Genomic DNA, 25165 nt, shown 5'->3' with positions numbered 1-25165 from the left:
TTCTTTTCATCATCTTTTCTATGTGCATAATTTTTATAAAAATTCATATTCTGTGAGCATGTATACTTTCGTATCCCTCCCATTTCAATGGGATCTATCTAACCATTCTCCTATTACATGTTCAGTTTGGTTCCAGTGGTTCAAACATGTTACTTTTTTTGAATTCTAAATCATATTCATTGTCACAATATCAATGCTAAACACAAGACAGCAACTCCATTGACTCTAGATTTAAAGTGTTTCAAAAATAAAATGTAATCTTAATTTTTTAACCCCCTACAGAGAGTCTACCAAAAAAAAGTGGCCCATTTTTCTCTACTTTCAAGAAGACTAGGTTTTGATCTATGTTTATACAGCATGAGCGACAAAGAACAGCAAACAAATGTGAACAAGAATAATGCCCAGACATACGAAGCTTCTAGGTGAACCGTGTTCTTTCTGCTAATACATAAAGGTACTTCAAAGAAGTTCATGGAAAACACACATTATCTTTTAATTCCTCTTAAGCCGCTGGTGTAATGTAAGCTTATACATCATGCAACAGAATTACTAAATAAACTACACATCTATTAGAGATTTCCAAATCCCTGCTCCCAACTCAATTTTAGTATACCTATTAAGTACAGTATACCTATTAAGTACACGTAGAAAAATAGAAATAAAACATATACCCAGTATTTTCAATTACATTTTTAAAACATGAGCAATGCTCAGATACAAATTTTGAAATATGTTTTTTCTAAATACAACTTTTATAATCTAGGCTTTCTTAAACAGACAGATCTTGAGCATATGATCTGTACAAACTTATAGTAGTGTATATCCCAAATAAAGAGTTTTCTTGCTATTATGATACAATTTTTCTGAATGAAGATATATGTTAAGGCTTAAGATGTAAACACTTTAGAAAGCAAACAACTTACTGCTCAGTTAAAAAGGTGTATCATCTCATAATACTTTCAAATTTACATGTGAGAATGCATTTACAGCTTACATTTCGAGGAAAGCTACAGGCTTTATGCAACACAGCAAAATTGAAAACCCACCAATTTTTTGAGAAAGCCATGACTTTTATTAGAAACTAATAATGCTTATCAAGATGTTGGCAACAAGTCATAGCACAGACACACATTTCCCACAGTGCATTTCTCCCTTGAATTATATTCCCGCAAGAGGTAGAACACCTTGGCCATGGGCAGTAGAAATATTTGATGGACTGTGTAAACTGGCCTCCTGGTATACAAAGCACACAATTCCTCCCCAAAGTATGTCCAGAGACTCAAAGTTCACAGATACATTTAGGAATCCTATACTAGTCACTGAACCAAAATATCAATGCACTTCCTGCTGTCTACAAGACAGAAGTTCCTGAACAATATGGTGGCCAGCGGCTACCTTAATATCCATAAGAGCTTTAGTCCAGGCTGAAGGGTCACCAACCACAACAAAATGGCAACAAGAGTAACAGCAAAATCAACCATGGGAAGTGTGCGACTATCTTGATATAGGTTCCTTTAACCAACCTACAGCAGGGCAGCAATGCAGTACAAGAACATGAAGACTGCAAACGTAACATAGAACTGTGCCCAAGAAGAGGAATCGCCTGTGAGGACGTGACTTTCCCAACTCACACCACTCACAGTTACATTTGGAGCTGCCTGAAATGGTTAATCCTGAATGGATAACCCTAAGTAGCTGTAACCGTTTTAGTATCAGGAACCCGAGGAGGACTGGCACTGGCACCTCTGTTTTGCCCTTAAAACCTCCACAGGGGATGAAAGTAAAGATGGTAGCAGTCCACTGGAGGACCTTGATGAAGCTGAGCGGCTCCTGGAGCAGGTTGAGGCTGATCTGGAAGGACGCCTTCTAAGGGAAGGAGGGTTATTTTCATAGAAAGGATTCTTGCTGAGGGATAGAATCATTATAGTTTGTTTTTAAAAAATAATTCTATTATTGGACCAGGTTGCCAAGGGCTAACTATGTGGAATAGCATCATTTTTGTCAAACTGTAGCTCAAAAGTGTCCATCAGAGTCCATCTGGACTACCAGCATTAATTCATTAGTACTGGTCCCCTGGTACTACTTCTTGAGAAGGAGGGCAGGACCACATGTGGGTACACCAGCAAAGAACGCCAAGGTCAATGGGTGGTGTCGAACCTCAGCGAAGGGGGGAAGTTTGGAAGCACATCTGCTTTGTGTCTGCAGACCCTGCCTTAGCCAGTCCTGGGGCTGAAAATATATTCATTAATTTTTGCCAATATGAAATGCATAAAAAGATTTCTTGTTTTCATTACAATGCATGTTTTCATAATTTTAAATGTGGTTAAATCCTTTTTCATATGCTTGGTGTCTATCTGAATTTATTCTTTTATGAATTGCTTTTCCATTATCCTTTGTTCACATTTTCAATTTTCATACTAATATGAATTTATAAGAGTGCTTTACACAGAAGGCTAATACATTTTTCCTACCACCTTCCTATTTGTTTTTAATTTTGACATTTTGTGATGAATAAAAGTGTTAATTACATGGCCACATAATGTATTTCTTCGTGATTTGTTTTTTTTTTGTGTATGCTCAAAACATTCTTCCCTACCTGAAAATCTTATATTTGTTTATCTATACATTCTTCTGATTTATTTATGATTTAATTTCCCAATAGTTATCTTAAATTCATCAGAAACCTAACTTATTATTTTTTCACTATTAACCATTCATCCTAGCATGTTTATTAAACAATCTTGCCACCAATGTGAAATGCTGTTTTTAACATATACTAAGTTCTTAGCTATTCTGACATCTGTTTCAGGATTTTTTATTCACTTTCACTGATCTGTCTCCTAATATTTACATCAGAGACATAGAGTCCTTTATCTTTTTTATTAATTATTTAGCGAATTATCTATGTGCCATAGAGGCAAACTTTGTTTTTGCCTAAAACTGGTTAAATTTAATGACTCTCAAACTTGTTTGTTTGATTTATTAAAAAATTAATATCAAACAACGAATTCCCTGTTGGTTCATCAGTTTGTGATAAAAAATTCTTTAGCTTGAGAGGAAATATTAAAAATCCTTCTAATTACTACAGTGCAAAGAGAAAAATCATCTAAAAGTCTTCCCAGAGTTCATTCTGTGTTGCTAGGACAACAAAGTTGCTGCACATAGGGGCATTCCTCCTTTTCTCTAGTAGAAGGAATTGTACCCAAAGTCAGCCTAGCATATGGCCAGAATCTTTTCTTGCTCTGCAGGAGGGTCTCTGACATGCCCAGCCCCCGTGTCTTCAAGTGCTAGGCCATTGTCCTTCCCACACAAGTCCTATGAACGGCTGGTAACACAGCCCAGACCATCTGGTCCAAACAGTCTGCTTGTTTCTTTATTTACTAAGCTGGATTCTTTTGCTGCCCTATAAGGAGAGACAGCAACAGGTTTGGGTCCCTCCAGCCCCCCAAAGATTTCCCTACTGCATGCTCAGCACATCTCTGAGATGATGACACCAGCAGGGTCCTGGGCCTTTTCTTGTTAACCGTTGGCTTGTCAGGTTGCACTAGCAACACTCTTTCTCCCTCTGTACTCTGAAATGATAGAATTCTCCTTAATTATTATCACATGACAGGTATATGTAAACTAAACAGGATTTGATGCAAATTTACCTGCTTGTTCTGCTCATATTTTGAGTTTTTATATATCTATTCATGGCTTAATATCTGTCTCTTTTCATGAAGGTTAGGAGTTCTTTTTTACCAAGAAAAAAAGATCAATTTGATCAATTAAGCTCTTTTCTCTCTCTCTCTCTCTCTCTCTCTCTCTCTCACACGCACACACACACACAGGTCCCAATTCCAGCATGTTTTTCATCCCAACATTTGGAGCCTAGCTCTTAATTCGTTATCATGCATTTGGAAGTTGAGGCAGGAAAAGGTGGAAGTGGAAGATGGCAAGTGAAGGGAGCTGAAACCTGCTCATCCTTTCAAGGGCACTGGTTGTGTCACTCCTCAGGACCAGGCACTCACCTGGAAGTTAGAAATGCTGCAATCCAAAGAACACACTAAACCCTACCGACAATTATCATTCATAGTTGTGTGTTATTCTCTATCATATGTGCATCATTTTCACAATTTATAATGATCAAACTTAATTTCCTTTTCAACCTATTAATGTAGTGAATCATATAGTAAATTTTGCATTCTAAAGATGAATGCAACTTGATCATGGTGTATTATTCTTTTTTTATTTTTTTATTTTTTACAGGCAGAGTTAACAGTGAGAGAGAGAGACAGAGAGAAAGGTCTTCCTTTACCGTTGGTTCACCCTCCAATGGCCACCGCGGCTGGTGTGCTGCGGCCGGCGCACCGCGCTGATCTGAAGCCGGGAGCCAGGTGCTTCTCCTGGTCTCCCATGGGGTGCAGGGCCCAAGGACTTGGGCCATCCTCCACTGCCCTCCTGGACCACAGCAGAGAGCTGACCTGGAAGAGGGGCAACCGGGACAGGATCCGGTGCCCCGACCAGAACTAGAACCCGGTGTGCCGGCGCCGCAAGGCGGAAAATTAGCCTATTGAGCCGCGGTGCCGGCCCGGTGTATTATTCTTAAAAACTGCAAATATTAGCACCGAGTTCAACATGATAACCTTTTTTCACAAAAAGATTCTGAAGCTGGTTTTCCATTTCAGCTACTTTAACTAGGTTTGTTTACACAGTTATGCTACATCTATAAAACAAAATTTTCCCTTTTATATGCTGAGTTTATATTGTATGAGACTCTCCTGAAGTTTGTTTCTTGTTGTTTTTTAAAAGATTGAATAAATGTGGTATAAAAATAATATACTTTAGAAAGACTAATTTGACAACATTATATTGATGTCAGTAATTTATATTTTTCAGAATACCATCCTTTTTTTAAAAAAAAAAAATTTTTGAAAGCATTACTGAAAGCAAGGGAGAGACAGAAAGAGACATCTTCCATCTGCTGGTTCACTCCCTACATGGCCACAATGACCAGGGCTGGGCCAGGCCAAAACAAGGAACTAGGAGATTCCTCTAGGTTTCCCACGTGGCTGACAGGAATCCAAATAATTGGACCATTCTTTGCTGCTTTTCCCAGGCCATTAGCAGGGAGCTGGATCAGAAGCGGAGCAGTCACAACATGAACTGGTGCCCATGGGGTGCCAGTACTGCAGGCGGCAGCTTTACTTGCTATGCCACAATGCTGGCCACCATCCACTTATTTCAAAGATTTTTTATATTTATTTATTTGAAAGCCAGAGTTACAGAGAGAGGGAAGAAGAGAAAAGATAGATCTTCTATCTACTGTTTTACTCCCCAAATGGCTGCAATGGCTAGGGCTTGGCCAGGCCAAAGCCAGGAGCCAGGAGATTCTTCACATGGGTGGCAGGGGCCCAAACACTTGGGCCATCTTCTGCTACTTTTCCCAGGTGCATTAGCAGGGAGCAGAATCAGAAGTGGAGTAGCCAGGACTTGAACCAGCACCTATATGGGATGCTGGTGGTGCTATAGGTGGTGGTTTAACCCACTATGCCACAGCACCAGCCCTAATACCATCCATTTAAAAAAATACTCCTCATACCCATGATTATATCTTGTGTATGACACTGTAGTTTCCAATATTGGTACACTCCAATATGGGATGCATGTGTTTCCCAAATGGCATCTTAATTGTTGTGACAAATGCCTACCCATACCTTTGAATAGAAAGAAAGCAACCAGTGATTAGACGGGTTTCAGGGGCAATTAAAATATTGCAGATAAAGGTACTGTTTGTCAGTTAAATCTCTGCTTGAGATGCCCACAACACAGAGGAGTGCCTGGATTGAGTCCCAGCCCTGTTTCCAATCCAGCTTCCTGTTAATACACATTCTAGGAGGCGGCAGGTGATGGCTCAAGTACTTTGGTTCCAGCCACTCATTAGGAGACTCAGACTGAGTTTGGCTTGGCCCAGCCCAGCTTTTGCATGCACTTGGGAAGTGAGCCAGTTGATGGAAGATTCTCTCCCTCAATAAATAAAATTAACATTAAAATATTGCAGAGATGCTGGAGGTCTGGGCTTGTAGATGTTATCTAAATTTAGTCATTACCTCTAGTGAGGTCACTTTGCACAACTTTCTTTTTTAAAAAAATTTTTATTTAAGTTATGCAAGTTTCATGTATTTCATATATAGAGACTTAGGAACATCTTGACACTCCCCCCCATCCTCCATCCTGCCCATGCTCCAACCCTTCCTCTTCCTCCCTCTCACATTCCCACTCTTGATTTTTTACGAAGATCTATTTTCAGTTTACTTAATATCATATAGTTAACCCTACACTAAGTAAAAGATTCAACAAATAGTATGAAGTGAGAGAAAAAAAATAGCACTGTTCCTCAATGGAGGAGACAAGGACTGTAAACAATCATCAAATCTCAAAAGGTCTATTTCACTCCAATACATTGCATTTCAGGTACTCTGTTACCTCAGATCAGGGAAACCATATATCTGTCTTTTTGGGACTGGCTTATTTTCTACATCTTTTCTAAAAGGGAAGTTCAAAGAGAAATCCCAAGCCATCTCAACGAATGTACTCCTTAAAAGTAGAAAATACTTTATTAATGAGAAAGTGATTATCTGTCCCCTCAGGAGCAGCAGACAGAAGTCATCCATTTAGAATCCCACTGGGACTTGTGCCATCAACATTATTTAGGGCCACATTCAACAAAGAGCAGTCACTGAATTTTTCCCAAAAGAAGGAACAGCAAACTTGGATAAAACTAGAATTAATGATAATCTTTAAAGTCAGTAATGAAGAATGGGAAACCTATACGTTTAATTTTTTATTCTGTAATCTTTAAAGTCAGTAATGAAGAATGGGCAACCTATACTTTTAATTTTTTATTCTGTTCACAAGAATATTTTTAATGAAGTTTGGGCAGTTATTTGCCCATCTTTGTGTCATCAAAAATCAACATTTGTACTCTGCTTCCTTCTTCAGAGTTGTTGGGCTTTATTTCCAACAACATTATGCACACAATGCACAAATGGTGTGCACGCATTTATATACATTCTTAAATATTCCAACACTCAAGAAATACATTTGTAGGATGCACTCCCTTGCCACTAATGCAGAGTTGAAGAGATGTAGGCAGCACTCAAAGTTGCTCATCTCATTCCACTTTAAGGAGGCAGAATTTCTCATCTGATTCAGGAGAACACAGCTTTCTGAGGAGGTCCCACTGGTCTGGCATACCAAGACAATTGTTCTCAACTCTGACTGTGCATTAGAATAACTTGGGAAATATAAAACTAAATGGAACACTCTAGAAATTCTTACTTAATTTGGCCTAGGAGATTGTCTGGGTATTGGTAGATTTTAAGAGTGTCCCAGATGAATCTCAGGTGCAGCCAGGATTGAAAACCTGCGGAGGTGGGGGCTGGAGGACACAGTGTGACTCCTATGAGTGGATGGTTTATCTAATCTCCCTTCTGGGTCTGGGACTCTGGGACAGGCTCTCGTCCCTTCCTTCCTTTTCTTTTCTTTTCTTTTTCCTTTTTTTTTTTTTTTTTTGGATGATTCATCTTCAGTGAACACATGGAAGGAATCATTATGTGTTTCCCTTGCCCCTGAGAACACAGGCTTGGAAAAGCTGATGGCAAAGAAAACCCCCATACTGCAGATGTGTGGGAGAAGTATGTGGGAAAGATCAGAGGAAGATGAAAAGATTATGAGAAAGACAGGCCATGAAATTTACTTATTTGCCTTTTACGTGAAGGAAAGCCCACACACAATTGAATTTTCTGCTGTCAGGAAATCAAGAGCGAGGAGAACATATAAGGGAAAAATCAAGGTTTTCTAATTTTCCTGAGAAAGACCTGAAAACTAGTGGGGTCACTCTTGCTAATGTCCTTGAAAGGAGACAAACTATTTTAAATGCCAGCATCAGCATGCGGGAGGTGACCTGCACCAAGGATGGGTTTTGTCCTCCAGGATGTAGACAAATAAAAACTGCAGCAGTGGTAGATGCTGGGCTATGGGCACAGGTGAGCTGGCATCTCACCCAAGTGCAAATGATGAAGCTGTTCTTTTATTCTCCCTTGGCTTTAAGTTTGCTGTCTCTTTCCCCTATTCCAAAGTTTGGCATAAAATTAAGCCTATACTTGGTACAGGACTGGAATAAGTACAGTAATATGCTGTAGTGATTCCTCTGTAGGTATTACAATTAAAAATGGTACAAGGGTTATGTGATTTAAACATCTTATGGTGATTTTTAAATCTGGGACATTTTAATCTGGCTGCTCATTGCTTAATATTCTTGCTGATTGGCAAATGGTTGGATTAGTCAAATTGGATATGATATGAAAGTACAAGGGCAGGAGAACAGTGTATGAAAATTAATCTCTAAGAGATTAAAAGAGGAAGGAGGTTATAAAGGGATATTCTGTTTTTCCTCTCCAGCACATACCTAACCTGCTAAATGAGAAGCAAAGCTATATCCATTGCTAAGGTCAAAAGCCCCTACAACTCCACACAACATCTAGAAAACTGGGATGAAGTGGCCTGGGGTTACAGATGACTTTTCCAGCTCATTTCACTCTTGAGATAGGACCAATGGATTACATGAAAAGACAATGCATTGATGAAACCTGTAGGTTATGTACTTGATCTTAAGAGACAGGGTGAACTGATAGGAGAAGCCAACTCCTTATCTTTGCTATCTAGGTTTTTACAGGAATCAGCCCCAGGAATGGGTCACATGTCAGAGGTGAGATTGAGTGGCATAGGTAAGCATAGGGCACAGTGAGAGATTGTCCAATGACTAGAGTTAGGGTGAGGCAAAGGAAGCTATGTCATGGATGCGTGGGTCAGATCCTGTCATTAGTTAAAACTTTGATACTTTGATCATCATGGACTTGTTTGCATTAATTTTGGGTTTTAAAGCATATTGCATTTAAACATTATTTATCTTGATTACCAAGATTATTAGTTTTCAATTAAATGTTGTGTTCAAGAGAAGTGCCTCATTTGCCATACCCCATCCCTGTCCCATAGGTTCTCATGAATGGGGGAGATGCACAGGGCTAACCAGAGGCCCCACCAGGGTTCACCAGACTGATAAGCAGTACAGCAGAAGACTGAGTGATAGAAAAACAAGCCAGGGATTAAATGCAGGCACTGCTCATCCTTAAAGGGATTTCATTTTCCTATAATCAGCTCGAGGAGGCAGAAGCTGTCCTTGCAACCCTACCTGTTGTTCCAGAATGTTCTGGATCAGAAACCACAGTTGAGTAAAGAACAAAGATATGGTCCAAATGAGGAATCTAAGGACAACAAGCACACTGTTCTACTTGTTACAATCAGCCAATATCTCAGGACCTGGTCCCTCCCACTCTCCATAGAAGAGGCAGAGGCTACTTTGGACAATGAAGGAGAAGACTCTACATAACATTTATTGTTCAGATTATACATTTAGAAGTCTGAAATTTAACAAGAAATAAGCAAATTAGGGCCAGCGCCGCTGCTCACTAGGCTAATCCTCTGCCTTGCGGCGCTGGCACACCGGGTTCTAGTTCCGGTCAGGGCGCCGGATTCTTTCCCAGTTGCCCCTCTTCCAGGCCAGCTCTCTGCTGTGGCCAGGGAGTACAGTGGAGGATGGCCCAAGTGCTTGGGCCCTGCACCCCATGGGAGACCAGGATAAGTACCTGGCTCCTGCCATCGGATCAGCGTGGGGCACCGGCCGCAGCGCGCCAGCCGTGGCAGCCATTGGAGGGTGAACCAAAGGCAAAGGAAGACCTTTCTCTCTGTCTCTCTCTCTCACTGTCCACTCTGCCTGTCAAAAAAAAAAAAAAAAAAAGGCAAATTAGGTTGATCATTTGATCATTTTGAAAATCAACAGAAATTGGTGGATAATGAGATTCCGGAAAAAGTCTATAAAGTTATAAATTACAAGTTAGGAGATTAGGTTATTTCGTTCCTGTTTTAATTACAATTCTCTAATAAGCTACAGGAGACAAACTGGCAAAAGCTTTAACCATAAAGACATTTCATATTCTTACCATAAGACAATCCTACAGCAAGTATCTCAGGGTTGGCTCTGTGGGTTACCAATACCATGACAGCTGCTCATTCTGAGCCCTTTCACCTCAGGCCACAAGCTGACTGGGACCAAGCTGACCAGGACAGTGGTCAACATCATATTCTTACCAGAACCTTCGAAAGGCTGGAACTAGGGTAATGTACGTAGAGTGGGGAAACAGACATCGCGAGTAAAGTTTCATTGAAAATTCTTTATCTTCGTAAATTTTATTTATTTGAGAAGCACACACACACAGAATATGAGACGAGAGAGAGAGAGAGAGAGAGAGAGAGAGATATCTCCTGTCTACTAGTTCACTCCACAGATGCTTCCAACAGCTGGAGCTGGGCCAGGCTGAAACTGAGACCTGGGAGGTATCTGGGTGGGTGGCACTTGAATGATTACCTGCTACTTCTCAGAGTGTGCATTAACAGGAAGCTGGAACTGGGAGTGGGGCCAGGATTCAAACCCCAGCACTGTAATATGGGAGGTGGGCAACCCCAGTGGCATCTTAACCACCAGGCCAAATGCTTGCTTCTCTCATCTCTTTATCAAGGATGAAAAATCTTTCCTAGAAGATCCAGTAGGCTTCCACTTAGGTTTCTTTGGTCAAATTGGATCAGCCTCTGTAATGGTGAGCTATCAAGAGTAAAAGGAGGTAGAATGATTATTGAGAAGACAATTTTTAAAAAAATTTTTATTTGACACATAGAGTTAGTGAGAGAGAGAGAGAGACAGAGAGAAAGGTCTTCCTTCTGTTGGTTCACCCCTCAAATGGCCGCTACGGCCAGCACTATGCCAATCTGAAGCCAGGAGCCAGGAGCTTCTTTCCTGGTCTCCAACGCGGGTGCAGGCACCCAAGCACTTGGGCCATCCTCCAATGCCCTCCTGGGCTACAGCAGAGAGCTGGACTGGAAGAGGAGCAACCGGTACTAGAACCTGGCACCCATATGGGATGCCGGCGCCGCAGGTGGAGGATTAGCTAAGTGAGCCACAGCATCGGCCCCGAGAAGACCGTTATTAAGAGTGTTTGCCGGCCGGCGCCGCGGCTCACTAGGCTAATCCTCCGCCTAGCGGCGCCGGCACACCGGGTTCTAGTCCCGGTTGGGGCGCCGGATTCTGTCCCGGTTGCCCCTCTTCCAGGCCAGCCCTCTGCTGTGGCCCGGGAGTGCAGTGGAGGATGGCCCAGGTGCTTGGGCCCTGCACCCCATGGGAGACCAGGAAAAGCACCTGGCTCCTGGCTCCTGCCATCGGATCAGCGCGGTGCGCCGGCCGCAGCGCGCCGGCCGCAGCGGCCATTGGAGGGTGAACCAATGGCAAAGGAAGACCTTTCTCTCTGTCTCTCTCTCTCACTGTCCACTCTGCCTGTCAAAAAATAAAAAAAAAAAAATAATTAAAAAAAAAATAAAAAAAAAATAAAAAAAAGAGTGTTTGCCACCTCCTGCCTCAGAATCAACCCTTGGGACATTCGGATCTGACTAAAAGGTCCATGAGAGTCTCGCAGGCATGGAAAGCCATGACACGGTGGCAAAAATCAATCTAAATGAAGGATCCTGGTGAACAACACCCCAACAGAAGGATCAGGCCATCAAGGAGAGAGGCGCCTTTCTCTGAAGGGAGGAAGGAACCTCCACTGTGATATGGCCTTGACTAAACAAATTCAGAGTTGTGAACTCAAGGGGCTTCCATAGCCTAGACAGCTCATAGCAAGAGTCTCGGGTGATTGCTGACGTCATAAATAAGAGTGCCAATTGTTAAATCAACAACGGGAGTCACTGGGTTCATGCTCCCCACGCAGGATCTCTGTCCTTAATATGTTTATCTATGAAACTCAAAAACAACACTACTAGTCGAACAATACCCTATACCGGGTTCGGTTGTGTGAGTGCAACCTGTTGAAATCCCTGCTTAGTATATACTAAATTGATCTTCGGTATAGGAAGGTAACCGAAAATGAAACGTGATGAAGGGCGGGATGGGAGAGGAAGTGGGTGAGGGGAGGGCCACGGGAGGGAGGGAGGTCGGGGGGAAGCCACAACAATACAAAAGATGCATTTTATATTCTACTTAAAACTATTGGTTGAGCTCTGTAATTAATACACAATTACTCTTAGGTGTTTAATCAATGCTATAACTAGTACTCAAATAGTATTTTACACTTTGTGTTTCTGTGTGGGAGCAAAATGTGGAAATCTTTACTTAACATATGCTAAATTGATCTGTATATAAAGATAATTGAAAATTAATCGTGATGTGAAGGGGAAGGGGAGAGGGAGTGGGAGAGGGGAGCGTTGTGGATGGGAGGGAAGACACGGGGTGGGGGGGAGGAGGCTATTGTGGTCCATAAGCTGTACTTTGGAAATTTATGCTCATTAAATAAATTTTAAAAAAAAAGAGTGTTTGCCACAACACCCAGGTTTATGGTTGTACCATTTGTTTGCTCTCTCTCTCTCTCTATATATAGGGATATATGCATAATAAGAAAAAACGAGAGATAACATCAACAAACTCCACAAACTCTCAGTGTGTGCAACAATAAGCACCATGAAGTGCACAAGTTAACAGGCTGGCTGGGTTCAGTGGAGTGGCTCTGCTCATCCTGGCTGCACTCCCCCAGGCACCTGGCAGTGGGCTCGATCCCAGGCTGGCCTGTGGAGACGTGGTCAGTCGGTACCACCTGTCTCTCTTCTGTCTCCTGAGACCAGCGGGCTAATGCAGGCATGTTTGTTTTTGTTTCTTCTGGCAAAAAAAAAAAAAAAAAAAAAAAAAAAAAAAAAAATCAAGAGAAAGCTCATTATGCAAATTCAAGCCCAAGCTTGTGTCATTCTGCGAGCATTTAATCTATCCAAGCAAGTCCCAGGCTGAGCCTGCAATCAAGAAGTCCTTCCCGTGGAAGAGATGAGAGACTGATCTGCTCTACAAAGAGAATGCAGTGAAGGAAAGAAGAAAACAAGAGAGCAAGCAAAGCTAGAAACAGAAAATCTAGAACAAAATGATAGGAAACTAGGTTTATTGGCTAGAAACATTCATGCAAATGCTTTAGTATCCTCCTAAGGCATCTTAAAGAGAAACAGTCTGAAAGGAAGTTAAGGTTGGTAAGAGCACAGCCTAGCAGCTAAGTTACCCATGGCCTACACTCCTCTAACTCCTGACTCCTGCCCATCTCTAGCTCCTGACTCCAGCTTCCTGCGGATGCTGACCCTGGGAGCCTGTGGTGATGGCTCAGCTGTTTTGGGAGACCTGGCTGGAGTTCCTCGTTCCTAGCTCTGGCTCTGGCCCTGGCCATTGCAGACATGTGAGGACTGAACCAGTAGAAGGGAGCACTGTCTGTGTCTACATCTGTCTGTCTCTCTTCCTCTCAAATATGTATAAAAAAATTTAATGAATAAGGAAACATAAAGCAAATTGAAAACAGTGATACTGGTAATGATTAGGACAATGGTAATAATTATAATAAAGCTGAGGTGCCATTCTGATATAGGTGGAATTCAAGGTTAATGTATTAACTGAACAAAGACTAATTTTTTACTGTTGACATTATGAACTAATATTATTAATGAATGAACATTTATTGATGCAAATACATAACTATTATGAACATTTATTCATGAAATTAAAAATATCATAAAAATAGAAAACAAATCCTGAAAATATAAATCATCAAAAAGTGACTGTAGCATCTTTTTAACATACTTGCAGTCTCTAATGGATTGACGAGATTAAAGTGAATAAGGATATAGTGCATTTGGGAAAGTATAAAATGAAGTTGATTTATAAGATTGGATAATTTATATCTTACAGCCAAAAATGCTTATTTTCTTAAAATCTCATGAATCTAATGATGTGTTTTACTGTATGTCACGTCAGGTCATAAGAAAGTTCAATAAGAACAGACGATGTACAAGCCTAGTCTTTAACCTCAATGAAATAAATTGAGAATTTATTTAAAAATAGGGGTGGGACATTTGACACAGCAGTTAAATTGCCACTTAGGATACCCACAACCCATAGCAGAGCACCTGGGCTCAAATCTCAGCTCCACTCCTGATGCCAGCTTCCTGCTAATATGTACCCTGTCAACAGGTGATAGCTCAATTACTTTGGTCCCTGCCACCCATGAGGGAGACAAGTTTAGTTCTGAGCTACTGGCTTTGACCTGGCCCAGCCTTGGATATTGCAGGTATTTGTGGAGTTGAGGAGTGAACCAGCAGATGGAAGAGTTCTCTCTCTCAGTCTCTCTTCTCTCTCTCTGCATTTCAGATAAAATGAAATGATTTTTTAAAATATGTTAACAGCTAATTAAAAATTTTTTAAAAATCTGAAAAAAGTAGGTTAACAAAACACACAAACACTTGGAGTCAAAATAATGACACAGAAACAAAATAAAGCAAACCACTGCTTCAGTAATTTCTTGACCAAAGAGAAAAATAAAATTTTAATTAGAAAGTATGTAGAAAGTAATAATGATATTATGCATCTGACTTAGCCAAAGCTATACTCCATGGAAAAATATATCTGTAGGAGTTTTATTTAATACTAAAAAAAATCAAAGGAAGATAGAATTCAAATCAAGAAGCCATAAAAGAAATTGTTCAGGATAAAAGCTTAAAGTAATGTATCAAAAAACAAAGAGTCTAAGTGTTGGCTTTCTTAAAAGTTTAACAAAACAGGTAAAATGTTCATGAGGGGGAAAGTAAAATTGCCAATGTGTAATGTTGGAAAGAAACTAAGTAACACCATGGCTATGGAGGAGAATGCAAAATATAAAAGCATATGACACTAAAATCTTTCTATTGATAACTTTTATTATTTATTAATTTAAATGTGAATTACTGATACTTTCTTAAGAAGTATAATTCTTCAAATGAACAGATAACCTCGGAAGAGACATGGAGTGCAATGAAATTATTACTCAAAACATAAGTAATAATTCTAACTCTGAGGAAGAAGGAAGGAGTGTGTTGCTCCCTGTCTGTCATACTGAAGACAATGATAAAATCTGCAAGGAGTGCGTGGAACCTCTCTATTTGAGGCCCTTGAAAAAATAATAGTGGCAGCCGGTTTGGGAGAAAAGACCAGAATTCAAAGCACCACTGAGTGGCAATGGGTTTTCCATTTTTTATTCCCCTCCAGGATTGCCCAAGTTTAATTCAACATCACCTGAAACCCAAAAGTAGACGTTGGTGGAAACAGAGAAAGTGCCAGAGGAGGCATTCAGTTTGAAGCAGAGAGAGTAGAAACAGTGAGGAAACTCCCATTTGTGGGGCCAGTGCTGTGGCATAGTGGGTAAAGCCGGCACTGCATATGGGTGCTGGTTCAAGTCCTAGCTGCTCCACTTCTGATCCAGCTCTCTGCTGTGGCCTGGGAAAGCAGTAGAAGATGGCCCAAGTCCTTGGTCTCCTGCACCCATGTGTGAGATCTGGAAGAAGCTCCTGGCTCCTGGCTTCTGACCGGCACAGCTCCAGCCATTGCAGCCAGTTGGGGAGTGAACCAGCAGATGGAAGACACCTCTCTCTCTCTCTCTCTCTCTCTCTCACTCTGACTTTCAAATAAATAAATCTTTAAAAAAAAAAAAAAAGAAAGAAAGAAAAGAAACTCCCATTTGTTTGTTTTCCCTGCGTTTCCTTAGTCCCTGCCCTATAAACTCTTGGCAGCAGCAGCCATGGCAGAGGCTGACATGCAACAGGATCCTGCAGGAGCCACAACCTGCTGGAACAAGACCCTTCCCCTAAGATGTGTAAATAAATGTAGGAGGATAGGGCAAAACCACCACATGCCACATGGCTCACACACAAGACTAATTATAGAAATGAGGAGAATGTAATAACTGAGATATCAACATGGGGGTCAGAGGACTGAAAAAGGGAGCCCCAGAAAGCCAGCGTGTAATGGGAGGATGAAGGGAGCAAGGGATTTGGGAGCTCGCGGACACCTGAGCTGCTGGTCCATGGATCTGATCTTCCTTCATTACTGAGCTATCTGATAGACCAACATCTATGTCCCAGATTGACCAGTGGGGGGCTCACGTACAGGAAAAACCCCACTTGCCCTGCAGACACTTGGAAATCTGAACTAACCCTGGAGCCAACCGACACAGTGTCTGGTTGCATCCTGTGCTACAAGCCTCCCCAGGTAACCTGCCAAGAAAAACAAAAACACCAAAGCTGCCTATATAGGATTAAAACAATACCCAGAATCTCATAAGGTAATATTCAAAATATTCAAGATATAATTCAAAATTACCCACCACTCTCTCTTGTCCCCCATAAAAGAGGCATAACTTGCATTGTGAAAAGACAGCATTATGTGACAGACATTGAAATTACAAACTGCAAAAACTTTAAAGTAATTGCTCCATAAAGCTCCAATAAGCAATGTTAAACCCTCTAGAAAAAATGCAAAAATATAAAGTTTTATCCAAGAATTAGAAGAGATAAAGAATGAGGTAAAATTTTTAGAACTGAAAAATATAAGTGAAGATAAGACCTTACTGAATAAGCTTGAGTCTATTTGAGATACCAGAGAGAAGTTACTATCAATCCAGAATTATATACCCAGCAAAAAGATTCGGTGGCAGTTTCAGATGAACTAAAGCTGAGAATTTATTGCCAATAGATCTGCTCTACAAAAATTTGCAAAAAGAGTTCTTCATAACTGAAGGACATTTGGAACTTCAGGAATGAAGGGTCATATTCAATATCAGCCATTGGGATGATGAGATACTAGTTCTGAGCTATTCAAATGATGAGTAGATGTGTGTATATACGTACACATATATATACATATATACATACACACAAATATGTGTGCATATATGCATGTATGAATATGTGTCTCTTCACACACAAATGTCAAGTGCTGGATGAGATCCAGGGCAACTAAGAGTTCTCACACGCTTGTATTGTGAATGAGAGATGGTAGCAGTATATCTTCTCAATAGAAAATTAATTACCTTTACTGATCCATTCATATTTCACACACTGGTAGGAGAAGGAAAACATTTTCGCAGTTTCTTATAATGACGTCATAATTCTACCATATGACCTACTAATTTCATCCTTGTGTACTTTCTGTAATTAAATGAAAACTAAGACCTATGTACAAATATAACAAAAGTTATTATGCTGTCTCTAAAATTTACATATTGCTTGTTTCCACTCATGTGTCATTCTTGAGCAGGACAAATATGATGATGAAGAATAGGTCAATGGTTGCTAAGGGTTATGGATGGGAGGAAGGTGTAACAATAAAGGGTTTTTTTTGAGTGATAGAAAACTGGATTCTAGGGGCCAATGCTGTGGTTCAGTGGGTTAAACCCCAGCCTGCAGTGCCAGCATCCCATATGGGCACTGGTTCAAGTCTTGGCTATTCCACTTCCGATTCAGCTCCCTGCTATGGCCTGGTAAAGCAGTAGAAGATGGCCAAGTCTTTGGTCCCCAGTACCTGTGTGGGAGACCTGGAAGAAGTTCCTGGCTTCAGATCAGATCAGCTCTGGCCATTGTGGTCATCTGGGGAGTGACCCAGGGGATGGAAGACCTCTCTCTCTGGCTCTACCTCTCTCTGTAACTCTGTCTTTCAAATAAATAAAATAAATCTTTTTTTTAAAGAAAGAAAAGACCTTTCTCTCTGTCTCTCACTGTCCACCACTGCCTGTCAAAAAAAAATTAAAAAAAAAAAAAGAAAGAAAGAAAACTGGATTCTGGTTGTAGTTGTGGCTATGTGAGTCTGTGTATGTGTCTCAATTCCTGGAACCATGCAGGTATCAAAAACTCATTTTACTGTATTATAATTTTTTAAAAATTATAAAATTACTATAGCTATAGGTGCCTCCATATGGGAGCAGTGGAGGTATAATTTGTCAGTAGGTAATATAATTATCTTTACTGGTTCCTTCATATTTCACAAACTGGATGGAGAAGGAAAAGTGATGAAAATAAAAAAGATATGTCTTTTGATGTCATTATTATTTTTATTTGCTTTTAGCAGAGCACCCTCTAGTGTAGTGGTTAATATCACAAATGGAGTTTGATTCCATCTTTGACTTTGGATGGTTTGTCTGCAAATATAGATAATACAATTTTTTGTATGGGTTGAAAATGATGAAAGAGGAACACACGGAGCTGCTGCTACTTTAACTAAATATTTTTGAGATAACATATTTTAAATTTACAGTATAGTCAAATTGCTCTACTAAATATACCAGCAAACAAAAAGATTATAGTCCAACAGAAAAATAGGCAAGGGCTTTAAACAATAACCAAATCAAAAAGTAAGTTTAAAAGTCACAAAATTATTAAAACTATACTAGTATGTAATTCCTATCAATGTGCTTGACAAATATTTAAAACAAAGTTGGAAAGAATACCATATTTTCAGCAGAACATACACACAGGCAAACTGCTACTTCTAAATGGATGCAAGGGATGATCTTGTCCATGAATCCAGAGAGCCTTTCTGTATGTGTCCTAGAAAAGACAGAGTCTCCTATAGCACCTTTGGTTCAAAAATTCAACAATACAGGCAATTTTCTGTGTATAAATTCTTTGTGGATGAGTCAAACTCCGTAGATGACTGTTTCTGAAGATGTAAAGAAAATGTTGACTATGCACATAATAGTTAATCTAAAGAAAGCTCATTGAATATTCAAGGAGTTGGAGGTACCTCAAAACCACACACTAAAGATTCTCAACAGGTGTGTCTCTCACCAGTTCAAATGCAGGTCCTGGAGTAGCTGTTGTGGGGCAGCACTGTAAGCCACCACCTGCACTCCCAGCATCCCATTTCGGAGTACGAGTTCAAGTCCCAGCTACTCCTGTTCCAATCCATCTCGCTGTTAATGTGCCTGGGAAAACAGTGGACAATGGCCAAAGTACTTGGGTCCCTGCCACCCATACAGAAAACCTGGATGGAGATCTACGCTCGTGGCTCCAGACTGGCTTAGCCCTAGCTGTTGTGGCCCTTTGAGGACAGAACCAGTAGCGAGAAGATCTCCCTCACTTTCTGTCACTCTCCCTTTCAAGTCAATAAAAATAAAATCTTAAACCAAAAGATGGAAGCCCTGAAAAGCTTAGCACTGGAAGATATCCCCTGTTGATTGGGAATGTGCTCCTGGCGCTCAGGTATCCTGAATAAGAGCACTTGGTTTCCTAAAGACAGTGTCTGGTTAGAGACCAGCTAACTACTTTACATTAAAGAAGAGGCAAGCGCATGGTACATGTGTTGTTGGGTCAGAAGACAATCAAGACAACCTGGGAGAGGTGCTGTGGTATAGTGGGTAAAGCCACCACCTACAGTGCTGGCATCCCATATGGACACTGGTTTGAGACCCGTCTGTTCCACTTCCATAGCTCTCTGCTGTGGCCTGGGAAAGCAGAAGATGGCCCAAGTCCTTGGCCCCTGCACCCACGTGGCAGACTCGGAAAAAGCTCCTGCTCCTGACTTCAGCTGTTGTGGCCAACTGGGGAGTGAACCAGCAGAGAGAACTCTTTCTCTCTCGGCCTCTCCTTCTCTCTGTGAGTAACTCCGACTTTCAAATAAATAAATAAATCTTTTTTTTTTTTTTTAAAAGACAACCTAGCTGCACTTGGGCCACCCACACAAAGTAAAAGTTAGAGTGTGGTGTGTCCTATGGAGAGCACAAGTCTTGGGACCATTGTTCATTGAAACAGTGTGTCTACCTAAATGTAATTCACCATGTGAAGTGGCCAATTAATGCCCACATTTGATTGGTTGTGAAAAGGACACCAGACGTGTTTCAACAGGCTTATGTACCTGTCCATAGAGTTAGAAATGTGAGGGACTAATTTGATGATGTTTTTCACAACTCGATTGGTTGGCATGGTTGTCTTCAGGAGACTACACGCTGGCCCGTTATGAAGTCCTTCTGAGGCTTGGCAAAGGCTCAGGTTTATTTAGAAGAAATCAAGACCAAATTATCCGAGGCATTTCATCACAGATACAGATGCTAAAAGTGGCACAAACAACATGTTGGTGCACCACCTTCACTGCAAGCCAGCGTTGCTAGCAAGGGGACAGCATGTTGGAACATGCCATGTACTGAGAAGTAATATCAACAAACCATTTTATTTATTTATTTACTTATTTATTTATTTTTATTTGACAGAGTTACAGACAGTGAGAGAGACAGATAGAAAGGTCTTCCTTCCGTTGGTGCACTCCCCAAATGGCCGCTAAGGCAGGCACTGCACCGATCCGAAGACAGGAGCCAGGTGCTTCTCCTGGTTTCCCATGCGGGTGTAGGGCCCAAGCACTTGGGCCATCTTCCACTGCTCTCCCGGGCCACAGCAGAGAGCTGGACTGGAAGAGGAGCAACCGGGACTAGAACCCAGCACCCATGTAGGATGCCAGTGCCGCAGGCAGAGGATTAACCAAGTGAGCCACGGTGCCAGCCCCAACAAACCATTTTAATGTGCTCAGACTATAGTCCTCATGTAGTTCTATTTCTTCATCTATTTAAAAACTCATCTGAAAAGAAAAAAAGTTGTATTTATTGACTAGAGTATTTGGCAGGATTAAGTGAAACAAAGCATATAAATTAAGTGTATTCTGAATGTTTTACTGTATCTAGTGTTATAACCAGGTTTACTACATTAATCTCTATGTATTGCTGTGTAATTGTTCTCAATGTTTTGCTCTCAGGGTATTTCCCTACAAACTCCATCTTCGGGTAGTAATTCTGCTTAGAAAAACATATAGAGTGACACATTTCCCTGTGCTCTGTATGTGGGACAATGTCTTCGTTAAATTCACAACAGAAAGATATTCTTATAAAATAGTCACAAGGTGGCATCTTCCTCCTATCACCACTGCCTTCTGCTGTGATTCCCTGACACTGCGTTAGGGATTTAAGAAGAAAACACCATTTCCAGCACACACGGAAATTGAAATATTTCCTGCCTGTGCTCCCATTACTGAACTTGATTCTTTTTAAATTTTTTTATTTAAGGTAAACAAATTTCATGTAATTCACATATACAGATTTAGGAACTTAGTGATGTTTCTACCTTTGCTTCCACGCATGCTCCCACACTTCCTACTCCTTTCTCTCTTATCCCCTGTCTCATTCCAGAAGAATCTTTTCCACTGTTACTCTCTGCTCTCTTAGTCCCCTTTCCCTCTTTCCCCCAAAGGTGTCTTCTCTTCTTATAGCATCTACTGCAATATAGAAAGAGAGAGGCGGGGAAGGTAGGGGTAGAGGCAATGTCCTCAACTCAAGTATGGGTCCCAGTGGGTAAACAGGATTGAGGGTCTGTTTCTGATTTCTCAAAACTGTGGACCTCTGAATTAAGATACAGGTGGTGAGAAAAATACAATGCATCCCTTCTCCCCTTCCCCCACCAACACATTTTTTTGCAAGTCTTTATTTCATGAGATGAAGCCAGGGTAGGATTTTCCCAATTCAGCTCCAGGGTGTCATTTCAGTACCTTCAGGTTGCTTTTCTTAGGTTTTGGTATGGCACATTTCTGTCATTTTCTGTGTTTATTATTGTGATATAGACTAGAGGTTTTCCATCTCTGCCTTACTGACAGGTTAGGTTGCATGTGTACCTTTTTGCCAGGACTGTCTAGAGCATCATAGAATTGTAGCTGCATCCCTGGTCTCTACACACAAGATGCCAGTACCACTGCCCCCATCAAAATCTTCCAGAAATTGCCCAGTGTTCTGGGATGGAAATGCAAAATCCACCCTCCCATTGGAAAACACTGCTTTAGACTAGAGGGTCTAAAGGACTAGAGCACACTGGGGATCAACAGCAAGAATTGGAGTAGCAGTCTTGTTTAAATTCAGTTGAGAGGTTTGCTGATTTTTGGAAAAATGGTAAAATTGGCTGGCGCCGCGGCTCACTTGGCTAATCCTCTGCCTGCGGCGCCGCAGGCATCCCGGGTTCTAGTCCCGGTTGGGGTGCCAAGTTCTGGTCCTGGCTGCTCCTCTTCCAGTCCAGCTCTCTGCTGTGGCCTGGGAAGGCAGTGGAGGATGGCCCAGGTCCTTGGGCCTTGTACCCACATGGGAGACCAGGAGGAAGCACCTGGCTCCTGGCTTCGGATCCGCACAGCACGCCGGCTGTGGCAGCCATTTGGGGGGTGAACCAACGGCAAAGGAAGACCTTTCTCTCTGTCTCTCTCTCTCTATCTAACTCTGCCTGTCCAAAAAAAAAAAAAAAAAAAAAAAAAAGATAAGGTTATTACTCCCTCCTCCTTTGGATTTAGACATGGCAATGTGACTTGCTTTGGCCAATGAAATGGAGCAGATATGGTTGTGTCACTTTTGAGGGGCAGCTTTAAAAGCTGAGTACAATTTACTGTGACCTCTTTTCTCTGACACAGAACTCATGAAAGCATATACTGCATCTGTAGCCTCCATAGTGACAGGTTGGAGTACATTGGTCATGATTAAATTCAGCTGGATGAGACAGAAACCTGCCCCCCTCCAAGTGTAGAGAGAAGTCAGGGATGTGTACGCTGTGTCTAGCCTATCTACAGTGAGCTCTCCCTAGAATGGGACCATCATTCTAATTGTCCAAGGTAGCTGATATGCCAACATGGCTGCTAGAATTCTGCCACCATATTCATGTTCCAGACAGAAAGCGGGAATAAGGGCTGACAGGAAGAGACAACAGAAGGAGACAGCAGCTGTCTTGTAAAGAGGTTTTCTGGAAGCTGCCACACAAAACCAGAATGCTCAGAACATAGCATCATGGTCGCATCCAGTTGCAAGAGAGGCTGGGAAATGTAGTCTTCACGTACCTTCGTGCCCAGCTAAAATTCAGGGACTATATTTCTGTGTGAGAAGGCAAGCCAAAATAGGAGGGTTGATGGGTGACTAGGAGTCTCTGCATGGTGAGCAAGAAGCCTAAGTTAGGAAAAATACAATGGCCCATCCTTAATCGCAGAGCTGGGTTAGGGAAGGCGCACAGGACCCACGCCTGATCCAATGCAACCCTTCAAGTTATGGTGGTGGTGTTTGTTTTTGCTTTAACTCGACCTCCTGGGGAAGCATCTTTGCTTTTCAGGCCATAAATCTGAAGACAGAGACTAAATGCACCATGCAATGAGCAGCAGAAGTCAGAGGAAAAGGGAAGACCTATGTGGTTCTTGATTTCCTTTCCCAGGTCTGAGACCAGCCCTACCCTCCACCTTTTTCCCAGCTTAGTTACTTGAGCCAAGAAATCTTTCTGTTTAAATGAAAAGTGCCTACTGCTTGCAACCAAAGAGTTTTCAGGCAATTGATTGTCCACCTCCCTGAGTTTTTGTGGGGAGCACATAGTGCACATAGTAGCTGTGGTGGTGCCTTGCACGCAGAAGTGCTGAAACGTTAGCTTTTCGTGATGTGCTTTAAGTAACACAAAGTAGATACAATTTGGAAAAACTTTCTCCTTTCTTTTTTAAAGTTCCAGCTCAAATGGTGTCTTGCTCATTCCCCAGGAAGATTTAAGCCTTTCTCCTCCTTGCTCTGTCTTCTCCATTCTTGGAACCATCCTACTGTTTTGTAATTATTTACAAATCTATGTTCTCTTCTGATGCACTCTGAATTTATGGAGGACTGAAAATGAGACTTCTTCATCCTGCAATGCTCAGTATTGGCAAAGAGTAGATGACTAATAAATACTGTTAGAAAAATAAGGATTTGGAGAGCATTCATGATTAAAGGTGAAATTAACAGCAACGAGCATTTATCAAGTGCATTCCATGTCCTAAGCACTATCCAAAGAACTTTACTTATTCATGATTTAATTCTTGTACTAAACCTTATTAAGATGTTATTATTCCATTTGGCAACTGATGTCAAATTCATTCGACTAGTAAATGGCAGAGCAAAGATTTCACTCCAGGCAAACTGTTTTCAGAGACCTACCATGTCAGCATATGCACTGTGATATCTTTCATCGGAGGTATTTCATTAAATATAGATGGAATTAAACCGTTCTCTATCAGAGAGAGGGCATACACTGAGCTCACTGAATCCCATCATGAATCAGATGTAGATACTCCACCAAGGACTGGGAGCAACTCGATTCCAGTGATGCACGTACCTGCAGAGGCATATCTACACAGGGCTCCCGAGTTCCGGCTGGAAACCTGTAACCAAGGCCCTCACCTGTCATGTCAAGTGCATTCCTTCTTTACACTTGAATCATCCCCTTTGGGAACTTGCTTTGGAAAAACCACCCCCAGGTAGCAATCCCTGTTTCAATGTTAAATATATATATACATATACATATATATATATGCCAGTACCATTCAAGGCCAGATGGCCCTCACCTGTCAGACCAGACGAAGCACATGAAAGAGAACTGGGGGAAAGGGACCCCCAACTCACCTTTCAAATTTCAGCATAAACGTCACACCCTCGGAGAGGGTGATCCTGGCCTGTCCAAGCTCAAGTCTGTTCACCAAAGCTTTCCTTCATAGCACATAGCACAGTGAGTTGTAATTAAAGATATATTGTATAAATGTCTAGTCTGTGGTCACCTGACTTGTTGCTCCTCAAATGCCTTAAGGACAAGATCCATGTCAAAGGTGTTCCTCCTTATATCCCTGGGGCCCAGTATGAATCCTGGCACATAATGAACACTCCAAAAAATAAAAAAAAAAAAAAATTAAAGGATGTGTGAAATGAATGAAAGAATAAAGGAACGGATGAACAAATAAGTGCACAGGGGTAGACGCAGTTTCTACAGTCTGGCAGGTGAGATCTGAGTGGGCCCTCAAGGCTCTGCACGTTCACAACCAGCACTGCTCAGACACCCGGTCAGAAGTCACGCACACATCTACTTGGTGAGCGCTTTGGCGCCCCCGAAGCGGGGGAGGGGAGAGAAACACCGAAGGTGAGCAAGCAGTTTTGAAAGGATGCTTTCAACTCCCTGGCCAGTCCGCGGGTGTGTTTTCTTCTGCAAAGTGTTTCCAATTACTGTGGCACTCTCGGTATCTGGATCCATCTCCAGTGAATTCCTCCGCAGCTCCTGCCAGACATATGGGATCAATCAGGGCTCCGGCGCTGGTGCGCTTGCTGCGGGAATGTTGACAGGCTGACAGACGCGGGGTTCTGGTGTCATGGAATCTCCGAGCCTTTGGCTGCATCCCGGG

The 25165-nt window shown here is 41.6% G+C and overlaps 1 pseudogene; it reads right to left on the bottom strand.

Annotated features, from left to right (window-relative positions):
- Positions 1–1158: 1158 nt before the first annotated feature.
- LOC100354491 (synaptophysin-like protein 1) lies at positions 1159–10245 on the bottom strand (annotated as a pseudogene).
- Positions 10246–25165: the final 14920 nt, after the last annotated feature.

The sequence above is a fragment of the Oryctolagus cuniculus genome, chromosome 1 (assembly GCF_051225735.1).
Source record: "Oryctolagus cuniculus isolate XC-2025 breed Fujian yellow rabbit chromosome 1, ASM5122573v1, whole genome shotgun sequence".
Lineage (NCBI taxonomy): Eukaryota > Metazoa > Chordata > Mammalia > Lagomorpha > Leporidae > Oryctolagus > Oryctolagus cuniculus.
The sequence above is the reverse complement of the archived record's forward strand: the minus strand, read 5'-3'. Positions and strand labels throughout refer to the sequence as shown.